Source organism: Eptesicus fuscus, chromosome 11 (assembly GCF_027574615.1).
Source record: "Eptesicus fuscus isolate TK198812 chromosome 11, DD_ASM_mEF_20220401, whole genome shotgun sequence".
NCBI lineage: Eukaryota > Metazoa > Chordata > Mammalia > Chiroptera > Vespertilionidae > Eptesicus > Eptesicus fuscus.
The window spans coordinates 87,576,691-87,600,377 of NC_072483.1; the positions used below are offsets into that span (position 1 = coordinate 87,576,691).

Sequence of the window (23,687 nt, forward strand, 5' to 3'; positions counted from 1 at the left end):
TCTCTCTCTACCCGCCCCCCTCTCTTTTCCACTGTCTCTAAAAATCAATGGGAAAATATCCTCGGGTGAATCTCAAGATGTAATATTTTTATAACTGGAACCCATGCCCTACAGCTGTGGTCTGTCACCGGTTTTTGTACAGACTACCGACGAATGATAGCTTTTATTTTTGAAATGGCTGAAAAAATGAAAAGCCTAATATTTAGTGACGTGAACATTACATGAAGCTCAGAGTCCATAAATAAAGTCTTGTGGGACACGGCCATGCCAACGTTTGCTCTGCCACGAAGAGCTGAGTAATTGTGATGGGGACTGTGTGTGGCCCCAACAGCCAGACTCGGTACAATCTGGCCCTTTAGAGGGAGTGGTTGCTGACCTCCGCCCTGGAGTGTGCATGAGCCCGGGATCACGGATGAACTAGGCATGCTGTGTGTGCCTGACATCATGTGTCATGTACGTGTGCACCTGTGCGCATTTATATTTTTCTGTGAAAGGGTCGAGACATTGCACCAACTTAGTAAAAAGGTCTTTGGCTCCTAACAGGTTAAGAACATTGTATTGGGACGATCTCAAAGCCACTGAACCTGCGATGAAGAAGGAGTTAGTCAATCATTTACCCTGTGAATCGTTGCCTAGACCTGGGTGGAACAAGCAATTACATGCAATACGTGCTGCTAATTCTCTTAATGTAACATCGGGGAGGGAGCTCACCCTGAAGTCTCTGGTGCTGAGTAGAAGCAGCAGAAAGAGTGGAGCCCAGCTGCCCTGCGAGGGGGGCTCTGCCCGGGGAGTGAACTGTCTGTGGGTGCATCCCTGCCCGATCGATCGGCCGAATGCTTCGTTCAGAAGGTGGACCATGGGGTGCGGCCTCGCTCTGGCCGGGCAGGTCGCTGTGACTTTTTGAAAGAGCCTTCGGCAGCTTCTCCCTTGACAACAACGGGGCAGTGTTTTGTGGCATTTCTGCCAAGGAAGCACAGATGAGGCCAGGGCCACAGTGCCCGGAAGGCAGTCGGGCATCGGTCCAAGACCTGCGGGGCGGGACTCGTGTTTCTGAGGGTCAAGGCAAGCCATGCCCTGACATCACCAGAATCTGCCCTCGTGCTCTGTGGCAGTGGCCCAAGCCCGGGCGAGCCAGAGGCAAGGTTCCCATCTTCCTCACGGTCATGCGCCGACAGGACTTTTGTTGTCAGACATACCGAGGATTGTCCTGGCCTCTGAATGGCCTCTGCATCCTTAGGAAAGGGACAGTCGCAGGCTGGTACAGGTGAGGAGAGCTTCGTTTTAGCTGTAACTTAGTTCTACTGGATCCGTCAGAGAGGTTAGCTGCTGTGACACGTAGACGCCAAAGAGGAGAGAAGGCTGGCTCTCCTATGAACACGTTAGCGAGATGCTGCAGGCGGGGCTCCAGGTGTCAGCCTGTGGCTTCCAGACTCACCCGAGGGGTTCGGCTCCAGCCCAGCCAGAGGGGAAAAGCATGGGAGCAAAGCCTGGGAGGGCTGTATGGATCAGTCACTTCCACTCCCCCCCCCCCGCCCCAGCCCACCAGAGCTCAGGCATGGCCGCACCTAACTGCATGGGGGGAAGCGTTGGGTGATGAGCGTAGCCGTGTCCCCAGTTGGAGCAAATGGACTCTGGTGAATAGTTAGCAATCTCGGCCACACCAATCTTGGGTCTTCCAGAATTCTAGGGATCACCACTTTTCTGCGCAGTGTGTTCTTTTTTGTTTGTTTATTTTGAACATATGCTTTTATTGATTTCAGAGGGAGAAAGGGAGAAGGGGAGAGAGACAGGGTATCAAAGCAGCAACCCAGGTACGTGCCCTGACCGGGAGTAGAACCCGCAGCCTTTTTGTTGGCGTATGGGAGAATGCTGTAACCAACCGAGCCCCCTGGCCAGGACGACTAGAAAGATTTCAGAAGGCTTCAACAGACCAGCCCAATTGAGCTCAAGATAGAACATCTGAATTAAAAATGAACGCAGAGATTCTGCAAACCAAGACTTTACCCCAGTCACGGCATTTTGGGGTTTATGCTTTGACAACGTGACATCACAGACAGTTTTCTGTGCTACAGGGGGTCGGGGCAGCGGCACCCTGGCGCCTGTCACGGGGGAGTGGTGAGGATGGAGGGGTGGTGCCCAGGCCATGGGAGGAGTGCTTGGAGGACCGCGTGACATTTTGAGCTTAGAAGGGACAGGAGAATGTTCCCAGGTAGTTCAAACACTGTCAAGTCCAAATGGAACTAAACTTAACCATCATGTCATGTGGTTGTAAGCTACAGAAAATAATATTTCAGCTCAAAATATGAAAAATAACTTAGTGGACAGAGCTGTCTGAAGAAGTAACGAGTTGCCTTGACAAGTAATGAGCTCCCCGGAAGACCACTAGTCGGGGTTCTCACGGTGCTAATAACAGTACATACGGCCCTACTGTCCTAACTCGTGCCCTCGGCCAACATCGCTAATGAATCATGACTTTTTTCTTTGACTCGTAAAGACCAAGGTTTCTCCTAGCCCAGTGGTCGGCAAACTCATGAGTCAACAGAGCCAAATATCAACAGCACAACGATTGAAATTTCTTTTGAGAGCCACATTTTTTAACTTAAACTTCTTCTAACGCCACTTCTTCAAAATAGACTCGCCCAGGCCGGTGGTATTTTGTGGAAGAGCCACACTCAAGGGGCCAAGGAGCCGCATGTGGCTCGCGAGCCGCAGTGTGCCGACCACGGTCCTAGCCCATCACCATTAAATTGGAGTTGGCCTGTAAATGGAAATGTTTTTTCCATGCCTGGCCTAGGTGATGTTTAAAGTCTGTTACACTGTGGAAGACTACAATTCCAAGATTTGTAGGTCCCCTGAGATAGCAAACCTGTGATGTTATTTGTTTTTTAAAGTATCACTAACAGAAATGAATGCGCACACACACACACACACACATACACACACACATCACCATTATCATACCAAGTAAAATGAACAATAATCCCTTAATGTTATCTAATACCCAGTGTATAGTCAACTTTATTTTGTTCAAAGAGCCTCAAAAATGTCTTTTTACACTTGCGTTGTCCCCAAGTTGCCCCCATCTGTTTTGGCAAGCTGTTAATGTTTATTATATGACAGTAGGACTTGGCATTTCGCTCACTCTCCCCACTTCCAGGATGGGAAGGGATGCTATGTGAATACCGTAGAGTAAATCTTGAGGTGAAAGCTAAGCTTCTGTTGGCAAAGAACAGAGGAAAAAACATTAGAGCTGCATTTTGGATGCCGGGCATTGATTCAGGTGATAGTGGCCTCTGAGGTTCCAGGTGAGAAAAAAGAAACCATCTCACCATTGTATGATGAGGGGACTGTAAAAAGCACAGGGAAAATTGTCCCCAGTAAACTCACCATTTGTGCCTGTGCATCTGTGTCTCAGAATGGTCGGACAGTAAGTCTAGTCAGTATCCATGACCACACAGAGTTACACATTTTTTTTCTTGTGATGAGAATTTCAAATATGCAATAAGGTGTTATTAACTACGGTCGCCATGCTGTATATTACATCCTCCTGACTTATTTATAACTAGAAATGTGCACTGTTTCTTTTAAAAATAGAATGTTTTATTTTTCTATCACCATGTATCGCCTCTATGCCCTCTTCCAGCTCCACACTGTTGTCCATGCCCCTGAGTCCTCTGTCTTTTTTGCTTAACCCCTCCTACCAAGTAAAAATGGAATATAGCTTTTGATCCACCCAGAAGGATGCAGTGTGACTTGACCGAAGTGATACATTTAATATCTTCTCTGAATTTCTCGCGGCTTCGTTCTGCCACGTCAATTCCCTGAACATTAGAAATACAAACTGCGTAGCCCAGCCTTGGGAACCTCCAGATGTTTTGTGTATTTCCCCTCACCTATGTATATTGTACTTTTTTTTTTTTTTTTTTCTTTTTCAATAAAGTAGTTGATAGGGGAATAAAGACCAGGATGTTTTGTGAGCTTAGGGACCTGGCGCCTCTGCATTAGAGGGCCCGTGGGTGCGGTGACCTGCTGACCTCTCCCCAGTGTGGCCGCGCTGGCATGCAGGCGTGGTGTGGCCCAGACTTGTTAAGTTTTAAAGAGAAAATACAAGAAATCTCTAAAGTATTAAATATTCGTTCCTAAATAAATAAATAAATAAATAAATAAAAATGGTCCAACCTTGTTTAGGCCAAAGAAAACACATCCGTGGGCCCACGCGGCCCGCAGGCCACCGCTCTGCCCACCACGGAGGAGCTCAGCGAGTGTTCCCCAGTCGGGGTTCCTCTGGCCACCTGCACTGGGAGTCAAAGCGAGACCCCGAAGCCGGGCCCGTCTTCCAGAGAGAGCTGTGGCGTGTGCTCTTCAGCGCTGACAGCACTCTGCCTCGCTGGCCCCGGGGCAGGTGGGGGTCCTTTCCCTGCTCTGGGAGGGGTGCTTTCTACCCGGAGGGCAGGTGCCCGGCCTCTTAGCACACGCCTGGCCTGTGGTCACCACCTCCCTCCCACCCCGCTTCTGGCTGGGCCACGGCCTGGGCTGTGGGGCTGTGGCTTGCAAGCCAGGATTGTGTCCCGTAGACACTGATGCATGACCTCAGGAGGCGTGGAGACAGCGCAGCAGTGTGGCTACCTGGCAGGTGGGAGGTGCGGAGGCAGTCTGGTGGGCATCCTGCCTAGTTGCCCTTGGATACGCCGGCCACTCGAGGCCCCGTGTCTCTAGCCCTGGCCTGGGAGGTTGGAGGAGCAGTGTTATAGTGTTACTGCACCCCCCAATAATGAGATGAGTGTTTGCAGCTATGGGAACTGTATTCCAAATATGAAGAAGACCTGGGTATTATTTTGCAATGGGTAGGCCTTTTTGACCCCACAAAGAAAAATCTCACAGTGAAAAGATGTACTTTGTGAAGAGCTTGAGAATGTAAACATCTTTAGGATAAAAGGTGTATATGGCCCTAGCTATTAAATCTCGGGGAGGCTGTAAATGTGAATAAATGACCTACGTTATTCTTAGATGGAAAGAAGACTCAGCTGTGTGAAGTTAACAGAGACTCAGTGCAATTGAGTAGGTAGTAGGGCTTTTTGGGGGAACTTGACAGGATCATCCTTCCCTTAATCCAGAGGAATAAACATGTGAGACTGGCTAGGAAACTCTCGAAAGTCAGCGAGGAGAGAGTTTCACAAAATATATGAAAACAAGTTGCAAAACTATAGCAATTTCAGCTGCGTTGCAGGCACAGGAGTAGGCAGTCGAATTCGTGGGGTAGATTAGAGAGTCCAGAATTAGACTCAAGTGTAGATGGACGTTTGGTATAAAATAAAGGAAGCATTTGAAACCACTGGGGTGAGATGGCTTCTTTAAATAAATGGTGATGAGACAACTTCTGCTAAAAGTATAAAACTGCACCCTTACTCAATTTCTTACACCAGGAAAAATTCTAGAGGGAGGAAATAAAAAGGTGAGAGTAGTGTTATACAATAAAGGAGGTGTATTTTTGCAACCTTGGTGTGGGGAAAGACTTTCTAAGCATAATAGCAAAGACAAAAACAATAATGGAAAAGGTAGCTACCTTTGTTGTATAAAAACTATAAACTTTTATGTATTAAGTGATCATAAACAAGATTAAAAGATTAGCTAAAGATATGTGTAGCATATGTGAAAAGTGTTAAAATCCCTAACATAAAGAAATCTTATGAACTATTTAGAAAAAGTTAAACACTGAAGTAGAGAAATGGGCAAAGGACATGCAGAGGCCACTCACCAAAGGAAAAATATAAATATTTCTAAACATGTAAGAAAAGGTGTTCAGTCTCAACCTTATCTGAAATAGAAGAATTCATGTAAGACAGCCACCCAGTATCATTCTCTACCTGTCAGCTCAGCAAAGATGAAAATACAATCTCCACAGGGTAGATGCAGGGACACTCTGGTCCCTTTTTGGGTAGAGTGTAATTTGGACTACCCTTTGGAGGGCAGTTTGGCAGACTCTATCAACATTTAACTGTGTCCACCCTTTAACACAGCAACATGACTCCCAGGAATTTACCCTAAAGGAAATCATCGGATATCTGTATCTATATCTATATGTATATCTACATAATCTACATCTATATCTAATATATCTATATCTATATATCTATATATCTATATCTATATCTACATATCTATATCTACTAGTATATCTATATATATCTATCTATATCTATATCATCTATATCTATATCTACTAGTATATCTATATCTAATCTATTTATATCTATATATTTTTATCTATATCATCTATACCTATGTCTATACCTATGTCTATACCTATACCTATACCTATACCTATACCTATACCTATACCTATACCTATAACTATACCTATACCTTATATTTGTTGGGATGTGGTTCCTGATAACATGTGCGTTCCCTCCAGCTCCCAGAGGTCCTGTCTTTTGTTGTCAGTGCGTCACATTGATTTACACCTCGTGTCCTCACTCTTTGTGCAGATGCCTTTCCCCGTAGTCAACACACACGTGCTGGATCGGCTCCTCCTCTTCTGCCCCCTCCTCTCCTGCGCCCCCTCTTCTGCCTCCGCCCTTCCAAAGCAGAACACCGTGTTGGACAAGACACATATTGTGTTTGGGAAGCCAAGATAGGCAGATAAGTACAGATGGATAACCAAGCGAGCACGCGTAGCCGGACGGCGAGGCAGCATTGCCCAGTCTGCAGGCCCCCTGAGGAAAGAACATCTGCGGCCACAGGCTCGAGAGATTCCATCAGGAGAAATCCGAGCCATCTGCTGTCTTTCCTCCTGATCTGTCAGGAATTGATGGTAGTGGACCTCAAAAAAAATTCTCTTGTTTTATCATGAAAAATTTTAAACAGAGAATAACTGTGAGCCTGCCGCGGAGATGGAACAAGTGTTAACACTTTGCCATATTTACTTAAAAAAAAACACAAAATTTTACAGATGTAGAGCTTTGCCCCAATATAAACACATGGCCCTTGTGTCACTCATGTCTTTGCATGAATACCACCTCATCAGGGACGCCTTCCCTGATCCTCCCGTGTGAGATAGCCCCTCATTGACCTCTAACCTCCTCCTGCTGGCACGTCTCAGCACCCCACATGCAGTGTGTGTGTGTCTTCTGTCTGCCTCCCTCCACCAGCGCGTCAGCTGCGTGAGACAGGACGTGCTTGTTCCCACCGCATCACCCCCGTCTCCAGTGGCATCGGGCAAACTGGGGACAAGGGACAGAGCTGAAGCCATAGGCTTCCTGGCCCATCGCCTCCCCCAGAGGGAACCCCCAGAGGGAACCACTGTGCGATGTGTTAACTACCCCTCACCCTTGTCTTTAAATACTCTCTTTTTATTTTTAAAAAATATATAATTTTTATTGATTTCAGAGAGGGAGGGAGAGGGAGAGAAAGATAGAAACAGCAATGATGGGCTGCCTTCCGCACTGGGGATCGAGCCCACAACTTGGGCATATGCCCTGACTGGGAATCGAACTGTGACCTCCTGGTTCATAGGTCAACACTTGACCACTGAGCCATGCTGGCCAGGCTTACATACTCTAATTTTATTTATACCTTAAAATTTATATGTGTGCATTGTATACTTATATACGAGAATAATAGACAGTGTTGTGTGTCTTTAAAAACATCACATAAGTAAACTGTTTCTGTCCTCATTAACTTGCTTTTACTCACTCAACATTATGGGTTTGAGATTTATCTGTGTGGACACATGAACATTGACTTCACATAGTTCATATTCCTACAATATTCCTCTAGGCGCTGATCACAGTGGGTCTGTTTTCAGTCAGAGGGTTATAATAGCGGCTGTAACACCTTCCTTTTAATGGGCTGTCTGAGTCTGACCTACGGCAACAATGATACCAATCCTAGAAGTGGGTTAGGAAAGCGGTGAAGATGGTATATTTTATGTTAGCTGTGCTTTTCCAGAACTAAAAAATTAAAAAGCTTATCAAATTGTAGCCTTTGAAAAGAATGAGTTGGATTGGGAACAAAATCAGAATGTTGAATAAGGATTGCACTGTCTATAAAAAGAAACTCATGGTAAATGATATTTTTAGAGAGTGAATTTTACTCAACACCATTGAATACATTTATTTACAAAATCCTTTTTTCCCCCCAAGGAATTGTGATTTAGTTCTTGGTACCTTAGAAAATAGAATTCCCTCAAAGAAGACATACAGGTGGCCAACAGGTACATGAAAAGGGGCTTAACATCCCAGGTCCAGGGAAAAGCATCAAAACCACAGTGAGACATCACCTCACACCTGGCAGGATGGCTCTCATCAAAAAGACAGGCGATAACAAGTGTGGGTGAGGATGTGGAGAAAAGGGAACCCATTGCATTGTTCATGAGAATGTAAATTGGTGCAGTCACTATGGAAAACAGTATGGAACTTCCTCAAAAAATAAAAATACGACTACCACATGATTCAGCAATTCCACTTGTGGGTATTTATCTGAAGAAAGCAAAGACACTAAACTCCAAAAGATGGAAGCACCCAGGTTCATGGTAGCATTTCACAGCGGCCAAGTGCGACAAAGGAGGGGTTCAGGGGGGATGATGGGTGAAGGGAATGTGCTATGTGGGGTATTCCAGCCTTAAAGAAGGAAATCCTACTGCTTGTGACAACATGGATGGATCTAGAGCAGTGGTTCTCAACGTTTCTAATGCCGTGACCCTTTATTACAGTTCCTCATGTTGTGGTGACCCCCAACCATAAAATTATTTTCGTTGCTACTTTATAACTGTAATTTTGCTACTGTTATGAATCGTAATGTAAATATCTGTGTTTTCCGATGGTCTTAGGCGACCCTACTAGCGGTTCTCAACCTGTGGGTTGTGACCCACAGGTTGAGAACCGCTGCTTTGAGAAGCGCTGCTGTAGAGCCTAAGACCATCGGAAAACACAGATATTTACATTACAATTCATTAGCAGTAGCAAAATTACAGTTATGAAGTAGCAACGAAAATAATTTTATGGTTGGGGGTCACCACAACATGAGGAACTGTATTAAAGGGTCGCAGCATTCGAAAGGTTGAGAACCACTGATCTAGAGGATATTATGCTAAGTAACATAAGTCAGACAGAGAAAGACAATTCCACATGCTATCACATATGTGGAATTCAAATTAAAAGGTAGATACGTGAGGTGTTAGCTCAATGGGGGGATCTTTTCACAATGTATACATATATCAAATCATGTTGTATAGTTTAAGTGTCTTACAATTTTATTTGTCAATTATACCTTAATAAAACAGGGGAGGGGGGAATAGAATTCCCTCAGAGATAAATCATATTTCAGTATGCAGGTCATTCATACTATAAAACCTTTAATGCCATTTCTCTTAAAGAGGAAAACTGGACAACAAATACGTTGAGTTGCCCTGAAGTAATGTTCAGAATTCTTAGCTTTTGGCAAGATTCTAGATGTCAGAGAAGTCTGACTTTGTTATGACAATTTGACTTCAGGCAGGTACAGAATGGGGACACATGCAAATACCTTCATTCTGAGCTTCCTATTAAAAGAATACTTGTTAGAGGACAAAGTTTTATTTATGCAGCATTTTGTAGATATAATTTAAAAAGTCAAGGAAGGTTTTACCACCCATAATATTTTTTTTAAATATGTTTTTATTGATTTTAGAGAGAGGGTAAGGGAGAGGGATAGAGATAGAAACCTTGATGAGAGAGACACATTGATTGGCTGCCTCCTGCACGCCCCACCCTGAGGATCGAGCCCGCAACCAAGGCATGAGCTCTTCTGACTGGGAATCAAACTGGACCTCTTGATTCATGGGTCGACGCTCAACCACTGAGCCATACCGGCTGGGCTTACCACCCATATTTTTGAAGAATGACTCAGTAGCCCTTGGCTAAATGTGAAACTGTTCTGGAAAGATCCCATGATTGACCCTGTTTTGCATTTCGCTCATGTAAATCCATTGGGGCTGTACAATGAGTATCTTGTTTCTAGTGACACAGTCAGACTTTAGTTAGCTGTTTAGCAGTTTCAAAACAGGTCGTGTTACGCATGTCCTAACTTTAATTGGTGTATTTCCTCAAGCTCTATTAAACTTGAACATTGAAAGACCATATTTAAAACACATGTGGCAGTTAAATGAACTATCAAACCACCCACAGACATCTATTGAACTTCTACCGAGTTCCCGGCACTGGGCCAGGGGCTGGGGCGATACACTGAATAGGACAGGGTCCCTGACTTCCTGAATCATTGATCAGGTGGCTGAGACAGATATCTAATCACATCATCAAAGGAAATGGTCAGTGCTACAATAGAAATGTCAGTCCTTGCACACTCCTGGAGTGGCCAGGACCCTTAAAGTAACAGTGTCAGGAAGTACATGGGTGGATGTGGGGTGGGGACGGTGGGAGGGTTTAAGAATCTACTGTCCTCATCCCCCTCCTCCTCCTACCTAGCCTCTACTACCACACTGTTGTTACTAATGGTAGAGTTAATAACTGGGCAATGGAAGTTTTCTCAATCTTATATAAAGCATGACTAAAAAGATCTTTGGAAACTTTTTATTTTATTGAACTTTAAAAAAATAGGCGTTTATCTTTTTAGAACAGTTTTAGGTTCCCAGCAAAACCGAGAGGAAGAGATTTCCCATATACTCCCTGCAGCCCCACCGGCATAGCCTCACCATTATCCACATACCCCCTCCAAGTGGTACATTTGTTACAGTCCACGAACCTACCCTGACACATCATTTAAAAAATACATATTTTTATTGATTTCAGAGAGGAAGGGAGAGGGAGAGAGAGACATCAATGATGAGAGAGAACCATTGACTGCTGCCTCTTGCATGCCCCACACTGGGGATCGAGCCCGCAACCCAGGCATGTGCCCTTGACTGGAACTGAACCCGGGACCCTTCAGTCCTCAGGCTGACGCTTTATCCCCTGAGCCAAACCTGCTAGGGCCTGACACATCATTTTTATCCAGAATTCATAGTTTATGTAAGGATTAACTCTTGGTGGTGTACGTTCTCTGGGTTTTGACAAATGTACAAGGACATGTATCAAACAGGATAGTCTCACTGCCCTGAAAACGCTCTGCTCGCCTATGCGGCTCTCCCTCTCCTGTTTCCTTGTTGACATGTAACTAAGTAAGAACAGCTAGACCGCCACGCCAAAGCCAGCCACTCGCATGCGGAGCCACCGCTGACCGCGCTCTCTCCTGTGGTCCTCTGTGCGAGCTCCGGGGTTTAGCACAAATGCCCCGAGTGTACGTCAGGGCCCATGACATTACATCCTGCGGTTGCAAAACCAACGAATGTGGCGGATGTGCTCACCACCAACTTGTTGATCCGCCCTCCCTCTCCCATCACGCTCAACCACCTCATCTTCACAGAGGGGCTAGAGGCCCCGAACAGAACCGCTTCCGTACCCCCGAGGGTTGGGGGTCATCTATGCTGCAGATGTCAGATTACAGTACAAACAGACCTATTCGCTCTTATTTTTAAAAAAATACTTTTATTGACTTCAGAGAGGAAGGGAGAGGGAGGGAGAGATAGAAACATCAACTGTGAGAGAGAATCATTAATCGGCTGCCTCCTGCACGCCCCCTACTGGGGATCGATCCCACAACCTGGGCATGTGCCCTGACCGAGAATCGAACTGTGACCTCCTGGTTCACGCGTCGACGCTCAGCCACTGAGCCACACACAGGCTGGGCTGCTTTTAGAGAAGCAAATGTTTTCCGTGTTCAACCGAGCTTGTAAAATTCCATTAGGAAGCTGATCCTTAGCCCTGATCAAGTCAACACTTGGCAGTGTGTCATGGGCATTTTAACGTCCCGCTTCCAAGCTGGCTCCGCCCTCTCCAGGTTGCTGGGCCAGCCGGGCCCAGGGAGTTTGCCGTCACCTGTGCCGTGTTGACTCCTCCCCTCGTTCGCCTGGGGGAGAAAACCAGGCTCTCCCAGCCCCAGGTACGAAGCAGGGTCCGGGGTGCTCGTTAGAGGACGTTTCTCTCCCACCCGAGGCAGGGATCTCATGGCTCTCCCGGACGGCACAGGAGACCACACCCGCTTCTCTCTCCAGTCCCCCCTGGCCTTGCTGCCAGGCTCTCTCCTCCCAGGTCTGCCCCGATCACCATCTCCAGGTTTGACAAGGACCGGAGTTCTTTTTACTGACATTAGGACATTACGATGCACCTCCTGGGAAGCTTTTCTCTTCAAATGCAGGCAAAGCGCAGAGGAGGTGAAGATGCAGGAGGCTCACCGCAGCGACCGCCAGGGACTGAGCCGCAGTGGAGTGGGATGGCGCTAGGAAGGTTTTCTCTGGGCAAGCCTACGCTAGGACACTTCCCAAAGGGCGTTTCTCCGAGTCCAGAACCGATCTGGCAGGCGTGTAGGAGAGGAACAAGGAGGTTCTGTGGCTAACTAGAACTGGGAAGTAGTTCTGCCAATTTCCCTGTGTTTGAATGCTTTACAGTGCACATCGCCATAGTCGTGGTTCTGAGGATTCCTGCCTCAAGAAAACGGGCTCAGCGTCTTTGAACACAGTGTGCCATTTGGCTTTGAGTGCCGACCTTCTTTAAATTTATGTTAACCTAAGACCCAGTGCCGTCCCTCAGAACCAGCGGGATTCGCTCACACTTGGGGACACACTGCTGTAGAATGGGAGTCTCTAGAAGAGTCTGTGGCAGTCGTTCTTGAATCTGCACGTGCATCACATCCTGGAGGTGGTCACAGGACGCGTGGCTGGGCCTCACCCCAGTTTCTGTTCTGGGAGGTCCAGGGTGGGGCCTGAGAACTTGCGTTTCTTCTGTGTCCCAGGCGCCGCTGCTGCCCGGGGACCACCCTTGGAGAACTAGGCCATGGTCAAACTGGGAGGAAATGGAAGTTCGGGGGACGGGAGGGGGTAGGAGTCGCGTGACAGGTGTGCAGCGTGGTGGGCACAGGCCGGGGCTTTGCCTGCCGGAGCTTGCAGGGTCATGAAAAGGCGGCCAGTAGGCAGGTGAGGGGATGGTCAGTAGGCGCACATGCGCGGAGAAGACGCCGTGAAGGACACAGCGAGCTGTGATCCGGACCCACAGGTGCCCGGGAGGAGCCCTCTGGGCTGTGGCCACAGTTACGCCGAGACGGGCCAGGAGAAACGGGGCCCTAAGAAGATGAGGTTCATGTGCCAGTCCAGATAGACACGCACAAAGGCCCTGAGGGGTTGGGGAGAGAGGGACAAATGTCAGGAATGGAAAGCAGGCCGGCGTGGCTGGAGGCCAGCGAGTGAGAGAGAAAGTGGAGGAAAAGGAGGCTGAGGGGAGGGGAGGAGGGGCCGGGCCAGCAGGGCTGAGTGAGGAGTTCAGGTTCAGCCTACACGCACATGGTTCTGGCTGCTGTGTGAGGACTGTGAGGGGAGGAACGGGAGCGGAGAGGCAGCGGGGAGGCAGCCCGCACCTGGCGTTGGGGTGGAAGGGGGAGCCTGGAGTTGGGTAGCAGCTGTGGTCCGGCTGCTGTGCCCTCAGGAGCTTGAGGGGCGTCACTCACTGGAGCCCCCGGAAGTGGGGAGACCTGATGGCTTCCAGGTGCTTCATGGAGGGAGCTCACACAGCTCGATGCGGGATTCAACGTGAGGGGCAAGGAAGAGGGAGGTGCCACGCCTGACTCCTGGGCTCCTGGCTTGAGAACAGAGATGGGGGAGAGATGTGGGAGGAGGAGGCGGGGAGACAGTTCAATCCTGAGCGGGGACCGAGGTAAAGAGTGACTTTTCCGAGGACAGTGAAGTCCCCATAGCCCCCCATCCTGCGTGTAGAGTCACTGGTGGTGGCTGGCTCACAAACGAGATGGTGTTGGGGTTCAGTAAACGCCCCTATTCGAGCGTTGCCCTGTAGATGGTTAATCAGTGACTGCCTGGTTGCCCTGGATTGGAAAACAAATAAGGCCATTTACCACCAAACATAATGTTGTCTTTCTCTAATAACTCAGAGCACGCTGGGACCTCACAGGACCGTCCTATTGCCGGTAACACCCCACCCCCCAGCTCAGTGGCGAACAACAGCCGTTGTGTGACGCCAGTGGGTTTTGTCGGTTAGGAATTCAGACGGGGCAGAGTGGACAGCTTTTCTCTGCTCCATGATGTTGGGGCTCAGCTGCGGGGACTCGTCAGCTGGGGGATTGACAGATGGGGGCTGGAGTCGTCTGGAGATGTCTTCGCTCACGTGTCTGTGGTCAGTGCTGGTCGTTGGCCTGAGCACACGCACAGGCCCCCCCGCCCCGCCGCCTCCCTCCCCCGCCACATGCCCGTGGCCTGGGGTCCCCACAGAGGCCCTGCCCGGCAGCTGAACTTCTGACATGGCAGGTCAGGGCTCCAAAGACGAGTCATCATTGCAAAGATCTTGACTCCTCAATTACATGGGCAGGTAGCTGCACTCATGCTCTGCTTGAAGGCGCGAGATAAGAGATTGCAGAGCTCAGCATGCGGCCGCGGGGTGACTTGACTCTTGGGAGGAAGAGCCTTGTAAAGGGAGAGCTGGCTGTTTTGCATTGAACCCGATGACATGGGTGTTCTCCTTCTGACCGTGAGCCGGTCATGTGTAAACAAGTATATTTCTAGTCTCTTCTGCTTGCCCAGCCCTGGGAAGTGAAGCAACTGGGTGTGGTTCCCCGGATGATAGAAGGATGTTCATAAACTAGAAGATATAAGAACAGGTTTGAATTATTTAAAAAAAATGTTACCTGGACACAGATTTCCCAAGGTTTCTGTTCTCGGATCCGTTCCGGTGGGCTTCACCGTGAAGTCGCAATGCACAGTGCCTCCTTTAAGTGTAGAAACTATTCTTCTTGTTTTGTCTATTACGCGTATTGGGGCGACACTGGTTAATAAGATTATGTAGGTTTCACGTGTCCATTTCTGTGACTCGTGGTCTTCATGTTGCATTGTGTGCCCGCCACCCAAAGTCAAGTCGTCTCCCATCGCCATGTATTGGACCCCCTTTACCCGAACTGCCCTCCCCACCCCCGTTTGTCTCACATCCCTCTCCCAGGCCCATTGTCAAAATTATCACAGAGCCCTTCTGTTCGCTTCGCAAAGCGAGTCAGGTCATTTGCACGATCGCTGTGCCCTCTGAAGTGTGTTTTCTAAAACAAGTTCAACTCTCCATGCTGCCGCGTGTGGTGCCCATAGACACTGTGAAACGTGTCTCCCAGCGGGTAGGCCCCAGGGGAACGGGTCCCGATGCTGTCTGTACATGGCAGCGACTTCTCACAGGTCACGCTTCCCATTGTGTTTTACGGGGGGCGCTCACGGGAAAACGCCAGCAGGTGGCTAGTCTGCCCATTGCTGTTTAGACTCAGAACTACATTTTCTGAGCTTCTGTCAGGTTCTTTCACTTGGCCTCCTGGTTCCCAGGCTCTGCCACCCACAGGAAATGAGAAGCACTGTGTGACCTCGTCACTGTGGTCTGTGCTCACTCCACCTGCCGGTCACCCCAGTAATTACAGGGGTCCAGGCAGCAATTAGATGGATGAAAGGCTTGTCTGGCCAGCTCCTCTGTCAGGTACACTCCCACATGCTGAGTGGAGTGTGATTTCTTTCCTCTGGCTCCGTGCGTCTCAGTCACAGGCCCTGTGAGAGAGCATGTTTCTCTCGCCCTTGGACACATTGTCCCTCCTCCTGTGTGGATGGTGCCATCTGATTGCCCTGGAATTTAGATGAGACTGGGTGGGGACACCTTACCCTTCTCCATCTCCATCTCCATCTCCACTCATTTCTCTCCATAGATATATTAGAAACAAGGTTTCATTCATATATATATATATATATATATATATACACACACATACATTAATATATATATAATTTTATTTCATTAGAGAGGAAGAAAGAGGGAGAGAGAGATAGAAACATCAATGATGAGAGAGCATCATCAATCGGCTGCCTCCTGCACACCCCACACTGGGATCAAGCCTGCAACCTAGGCATATACCTTGACTGAAATCAAACCATGTCCTCCTGGTTCAAAGCTCAGTGCTCAGCCACTGAGCCATGCAGGCCGGGCTTCTGTCCCTATCTTTACCAACCATCAAGAATGAGCTGTGGGGGAAAGGGTGAAAACACGGATTAAATGATACTGGGCAATATTTGTTGAATGCTAACCATATACTAAGCTTTATTAGCATCATTTCATTTCATCTCACAAATCCCAGGAGGTAGGTACTGTCATTATTCCCATTTTACAGACAAAGACATGGAGGCTTCTAGGAGGGCCCAGTACCTTGCCCGAGGTCAGTATGGCTTTAGGTGGCAGGACTGGGATTTGGACCTGGTCCTCTGTCTCCAGGGCCCACTGGGTTGCGCTGCCAGGGTCAAGGTGCTAAAATCCAAGGCAGGATCAGCTAAGTGCAAAGTCCAGGGACCACAGAGGGAGGGGCCACTGTGGAGGGTGGTTGCTGGGAGGGCCTGTGGGAGGTCGAGGGCTGGGCCTTCTAAAGTCAGACATCTTAGGGTGGAGAAAACGGAGCAGGCAGCTCTGATGAGCAGGCAGGTCTGGTGCCTGGTGCCAGGAAGAGCAGTGTCCTGTGGCTGGGAGGGGTCCCTTGGCAGGGGGCGGGGTTGACAGGTATGGGGGCTTAGGGGGAGCTACAGGAAAGGGAGCAGTGCGAGGTGCAAGGATCCTATTGCAGGAAGACCCTCCCCCCCCCCACCAACCTCCCTTAGAAAGTGGACTGAGATCTCCCTGCCAGGGGAGGGGAGTCAACACCACAGATGCTCAGCATAGAGGCAGGGCCTGCCTTTCTTTCTTCCACTAAAAAGACTGCCTCTGGGGTGGAGGTCAGGGGCGGGGGGTGCTCTCCTGAGAGCTGCTCTTCAGCTGGGGGAGTGCCTGAGCTGCCTGGCCCCACCCTGTGGCCTGGAGAGCGAGGGAAAGGCGTCCTGGGCCAGGCCTCCTGGGAACTCCAGGAGCACAGCAGCTGCGCTCCCCTCCTCCCTCTCCCACCCTCTCCTCCTCACGCCCTTGACCTTGTGCTGCAGAGAGGGGTCCTGCTGCCCAGACTCAGCTGGTGGCTTCTGGGGCCAGCCCTCCAGTGACCTGAGGTGTGCTGCAAGTCCTCACGCAGCCAGGTTGGAAATCAAGTCCTTTCTTACCCTCTGAATTAAAATCTCCCCAGGAACTCTTGGTCCTAGCCAAGTGACATGGCTGATGGGGATGTGGGCCCTTCAGTACTGTTTTTCAGTTAATTGCCAGGATATTTTGAATTTAATTAAAAAAGGTCCGCCGCTTGCATCTATAGACGCTTATGAAGTGCAAATGGTTAAAAAAAAAAGGTATGTTTTTATTGATTTCAGAGAGAGGAAGGGAGATGGAGAGAGAGAGAAACATCAACGATGAGAGACACTTGGGCATTCGTAACCTCTCGCACAACCCGTTCTCCGTCTCTCCACAGAAACCTGCAGGCCGCCCTCACACAGGCCATTTTCTATTGGGGTGCAGGTTTTGATAGAATCGAAGATTAAATCAAGACATTGCTCCTTTTGATTCCTCCAAGACACGTATGTTGAGCACCTACTGTACGCCAGGCGTGGTGCTAGGTAGATACCGAGATCAGTCGGGTTATTTCTACTCTGAGCCCACAGCCTGGCTAGGGAGAGGCAGGGAAAGCAAGGGCAGATGGCCAGCGGAGACCCACCGCGGAGGACGACGCGTGCCAGGCCCAACTCGGATCTGGGAGAGGCTTTGGCTGCCTGTGGGTTGAGGTAGCAGAAGCCATGGCCATGCCCATGGTTGACTGATTCTTGCAGGAGAGGAGGCAGGCAAAGCACCGCTACTGGCCAGCTGTGAGGCGGCACTTCAGCCTTGTCCTGGCCAATACCATTTCTTACCAGGAAAGTTTCTCCAGAAACTGTTCTGAGTCTTCTTATTTTGCAAATCACCAAGAGGAACTGAAAACAATGAGGATAAGCCACAAAGCTGTCCATAGTTATAATCATAATAGTAGGATGACTGATATTTATTGGATGTCTAGTTTGATCTTGTTTTATTTTACAGAAAAGGAAAATGAGTGTCAGGGAGGCTGAGTTATTTGCCCAAAGTCACACAGTAACAGAGGAGGGATTCAAAGTCAGGCCATTCTGACTCCAGAGTCTACGTTCTCTTGACCATCGGAGGATGCTTCTAATGCAAGTGTGTGTGTGTGTGTGTGTGTGTGTGTGTGTGTGTGTGTGTCCCTGCCCTGCAGGTCACTTGACAGGAAAGATGAGTAGGACCCAAGGCCTTCCAAGTGCTGTGAGGAAGGTGGACGCAGGTTCTTACTTGGAGAGGAATTCGTCCTGGATAAGGAAGGCCCACACACTGCTTTGCGAGGACACAGAGAACGTGGAACCAGGAAACCCAGAGGCACCCAGTGATGGTGCGTGACTTTGGGCCAGTCATTAGCTCTCGGAGTCAGCCTTGATTCCTTTCCCGTACAACTGGGTTAACAAAACCTCTGTGGTCCTTCTCCCTGGGTTTTCTTAAGACTGGATGATGCGCCCTAGCTGGTGTGGCTTAGTGGATAGAGCGTCAACCTGCAGACTAAAGGGTCCCAGGTTTGATTCCGGTCAGGGCACATGCCCAGGTTGCAGGCTCGATCCCCAGTGGGGGCCATGCAGGAGGCAGCCAATCAGTGATTCTCTCTCATCATTGATGTTTCTATCTCTCTCCCTCTTCCTTCCTCTGACATCACTGGTAATAATAAAAAAAAAAAAGACTGGATGATGCATTATGTAGGGCAGAGCTTCGGCAGCTCTGTGGAGCATTACACAAGGTAGTTTTCCCACGTGCAGTCACAAACAAAATGTTCTGTCCTTTGCAAGGAAACACATTCGCATATCAATTTTTAATTTTTATTCACATATCAATTATTTAAAACCTACTGTGAGATAATTAAGGCTTTGAACAGGAAACAATGTCCAGTGCTTTACTATTTATATGTAATATTTAAAACTAGCTCTTATTAGAGATCAGTGTTTTTTAAAAAATAGGAAATGGTTTTCTTATATACAAAGGAATTTTGTTTTCTTGTTTCTAAACTGCATTATCTACAAGACTTGAAATACAGGCAAAGAAAGAAGAGAGTGAAGAACACCCATAGAATTACCCAGAGGATAATCATTGTTAACATGTTGATGCGTTGAGCTGATCTGATATCTTAGGTCCCAATAACTGCATTGGCGATTTTCATTACCTGTATTGCATATAAATTCTGTTTCTAAAATATCTACCCAGAGGCTGAAAAAGAACTTGGTAAAGAGATACTAATCCTTTCAGCTAAGATGATCTTCGGTGGAGCACAGAAATTGTTATTATAAGCTTTTGCTTTTAATTCCCCTCAGCGGCCCTTCCCCCCGCCCCCCCCCCCCATCCCCATAAAAGAGAGAGCGAGAAACAGACCCGGTAACTAAGAGTATTGTTGTGCTCAGAGTAGCTGTCCCTTTCATGCCACGCTCTTTCTTTGTCTGTTTGGCATTTTCTAACACCATGTGTGTGTCTGCTCTTTGCTGGCTGGTGTGATTTACCTAATGTCAGTCTACTGCAGTGCACAGCCCACTGCGGGCAGGAGAGCAGGATTCGTTGAGGCTCCGTGAAGGCCCAGACCCGTCTCTTGATGCCACGGTGTCCTCGAATGTAGCACGGTGTCTGGCACATAGTAGCCCCAGTAAATATTTTGTCATTTGTATGAATGAGCAGTTCCACCACTGCCTTTAACACTGTGTGACTTTGAACCAATTAGTTAAACTCTCTGGATGTCTCTAATACCCTTCCAGTTCAAATATTTTATAATTCCAGCTTCCTCTTCTGAGATTAATTATATATATATATATATTATTTATTATATATTATTTATTTTTTTTTTTTCCCCCAGAGAGGAAGGGAGAGGGAGAGATAGGAACATCAATGATGAGAGAGAATCATTGATTGGCTGCCTCCTGCACAACCCCCACTGGGGATCGAGCCCACAACCCAGGCATGTGCCCTGACCAGGAATCTAACCATGACCTCCTGGTTCATAGGTCAACACTCAACCACTGAGCCATGCCAGCCAGGCTGCAGTTGAACTTTAATAAGCATATGAAAAGGATCTTAATCTCACTTATACTTAGTGAAATACCATGTCAGGCACATCATATTGGCATAAGGTTGATAACATCAAATATTAGCAAGGATGTGGGGAAAAGGACCTACTAGGTGGCTGGTGGGAGTGTAAATTGTTAAAATTATTTTTGAGAGCTACTTGACAATACCTAGTACAGTTGACTATGAATATGCCCTAAGATTGAGCTACTTCCTTTTCTTGGTATCTGCTCTAGAGAAATTCTCATACATATGCACAGGGAGACATGGAGAAAGATGTACATTGCAACACCATTTGTAATGGTGAAGAACGAAAACAGCTTAACCTACACCCGCCCCCCGCCACTCTCTCTCTCTCTCTCTCTCTCTCTCTCACTCTCACACACACACACACACACACACACACACAGTCTTCAAGTTATTTTCAGAACAAGTCAGTCACAGTTCTCATGGTGCTGTACCCCTAAAGCTATCTTTTAAAACAGCGTCTGGAGTGGACATAGAAAAATGTTAACGTGTTTGATTTTCCCCGGCCGGAACATAAAGGTCTGTCATTTTCTGTGCTCGTCTGTATCTGTGAGATGTCCAAACGTGGAAGTAAACACGAAGATTTTAAAAAGAAACAGGAGGCTTCTCTCCTTTGCTTTCTTCTTTACAAACTTCTTTGAATTCCCCACCTTAAGACCAAGCGTCTTTCTTATTTGCCTCTTGCTTGACTTCAGTCTATGCCGTGTCTTCGGCTCTTTTCCTCACTTACTTGAAGTCTCTCCAAGGAACCTGTTTTGGGTTCAGGGTCTTCAGACATCGCCGTGCCCCGGGTGACCTGTTGGTTAGCACACTGACCCCGTCGGGCCCCCGCTGTCAGTCACCTCCCTGCTCCTTCCATACCGGTGGGCGCTTGCATTGCCGATGGGCACGGCCGCATTTCATGACAGGGAGGCCTTGCGGGCCTGATTTCTCACTGTTGCGCCGTCTGTCTGTCTTGGTACATAAGATATTTACGTGGAGGGAGGGATGTTTGTGTTAGCGCACGACAGATACTTACAGTGAAGATTAGATCGTGCACTTCTGAGAGTCTCCAAAGCATGTAATAAACAATTCTTCATCTTTAAAACAAAGGCTTGGTGCCCCCTCGGCCTGCACAGGGTTCGTAGCTGCCAGAATAAACTGCCTGCCCATGTCAAGCTCACTGCACTTGTATATACTTCAAGTCCCCTGTTTTCTTTCATCTGCTTCCTTGGTAAACAGACGGCAGACACTTCCTCTGCCTGGTCTCTCTCTGACACTCAGCACGTGTAGCTCAGACGCCAGCGGGCTGTGCGTGTCTCTGGCTATTCACAGAGGGAGGGTTTACCTTCCTTCCTTCTGGAGAAACCTGGGTCTTTTCCTGGGTCTGTTTGTAAAGCTCTGTTGGAATTGGAGGTACAGGGTCACGGAAAAAGATCTGTCTTTTGGTGGCACTTGAACAGTCTGTTAAAAACGACTCCAGTGCGCCATCGGCAGTGGGTGCTGGCCTTACCGTGCCTGCTCTGGAAGTCTTTTCTCCTCTTGGGTCCATGGGCGGTGTGAGGAGCCACACAACCATTCACCAGTGTGGTGATCACAGAGGGCGCATTTGGCAGCAGAGGAGGGGAAAGCCGGTGCAGGGAGCACGTGGCTCGGCCACTCTGCTGAGGCTGCGAGCGTCGTGGCTGGTCCTGGCTTCTAACTTTGATCCAGAAACTGCCATTAGGTCAGTCTTCAGACACAGATGGGAAGCCAGGACACCCAATTCTTTAACATGTTCGCTGTGCTGGGCAAGTCATACAACCCAGCTCAAGGGCTCAGATTCCCTCTTCAAATGGTGATAATAAGACTTAACAACAAAGTTCTGAAACAGGTGTCTCCCCTGATAGGGATGTTATGCGAGTCAAGTAGAAGAATAGATAAAAAGGCATTTTGGGAAAAAAAAAAAATTAAAAGCTCTCCGTGATTAGCAGGTAGGTTTTGTTTCTTCTCCTAGACGCCCTAGGGCAGTGGTTGGCAAACTCATGAGTCAACAGAGCCAAATATCAACAGTCCAACGATTGGAATTTCTTTTGAGAGCCAGATTTTTTAAACTTAAACTTCTAACGCCTCTTCTTCAAAATAGACTCGCCCAGGCCGTGGTATTTTGTGGAAGAGCCACACTCAAGGGGCCGAAGAGCCGCATGTGGCTCGCGAGCTGCAGTTTGCCGACCACAGCCCTAGGGTATCACTGGCCTAGAACCGATTTTCACCAGTGTTATTATTAGTATCCTCTTTCCCCGGAGCCTTCCCCCTTCTCCTGCCATTGCACTTCCTACTCCATTTGTCTGGCTTAGGACAAAGCAGAGTGGCCTTCAACTGAGGCAGAGGATGAACTGCACACTGCTGGACAGTCTCACCCGGTAGAGAATGGTGATGACTGTGGCTCTGAGTCTGCCCTTGACCCATGATCCCGTGCATCACTCAGGCACCTGCGAGAGAGCAGGTATCAGCAACCCTTGGTCAGTAATGGAAATGCATAGCCTGACCGGTGTGGCTCAGTGGTTGAGTGCCAACCTATGAACCAGGAGGTCATGGTTTGATTTCCAGTCGGGACACATGCCCCGGTTGTGGGCTCGATCCCCAGTAAGGGACATGCAGGAGGCAGCTATCAATGATTGTCTCTCATCATTGATGTTTCTATCTCTCTTTCCCTCTTCCTTCCTCTATGAAATCAATATAAATATATTTTTAAAAAGTAATAGAAATGAGTAGATGTACTAGAAGCTGCAGGAAACTTAAATGCATAGCAATAGGGACACTGGAATTGAACAATAAAAATTTTTTACAATATGATCTCACAGAACACACCCATTTTATACTATAGAAACTTTGGTTTCAACAAGCCATGTCATAAAAGTGTCATAAAAGGGGGCCACAAAATCGGCAAGGCCAGGCATATAATAACAGGCCAGCAGGTTTAGATATGAGGATGTCCTTGACTTTATTGGAGGTCACATTCTCAACAGAGCACTGACTCTGCTTCAGGTCAAAAGAAGTCATATTTGGGTTGGGTTAGCCCTTGTTGAAATCACTTAGGTAAGGTCTAGTTTGTGGAACCAAACCCTGCAACCAGTTCAATTCACAGGAGAACGTGTAATTATATAACTGTTATCCCAGGACCCAACAGAAATGTTCTGGTAGCGATAGTGGGGATTGAAAGGGAATACGAGGCTGACATGGGAAATGCTTGTAGTGATCTCACCAGCAGAAACAGAAATAGAAAACATTTGTGGAAGTTTGGTCTCGGTGACTTGTGTAATCCATCACACCAGTTAGTACACTGGATTCTCAAATGGGCAAATGTGTTTTCAAATATTGAAGCTTTATTTTCACTGAAAGGGTGATCTAGTGATCAGAGGGCAAGCCATAGTTGTGTATCTGACTGAATGAATTTTCCAAGGCGTACCATTGTTTCATATAGAACAGTTGCGTGACTGCCCGATTTCCACTTATCTGTAGTAATTACTTGCAGCATACGCCAACAACATACATTCCCAGCTAATGCACACTCCTCTTTTTCTTTTATCCTCACTGAGGATATTCCCC

The 23,687-nt window shown here is 47.9% G+C and overlaps 1 protein-coding gene across 1 annotated transcript in view; it reads left to right on the top strand.

Annotated features, from left to right (window-relative positions):
* The window catches only part of ANKRD44 (ankyrin repeat domain 44), a 142,342-nt gene that overhangs the window by 722 nt on the left and 117,933 nt on the right, over positions 1 to 23,687 (top strand). The gene's annotated exons all lie outside the window — the stretch shown is intronic.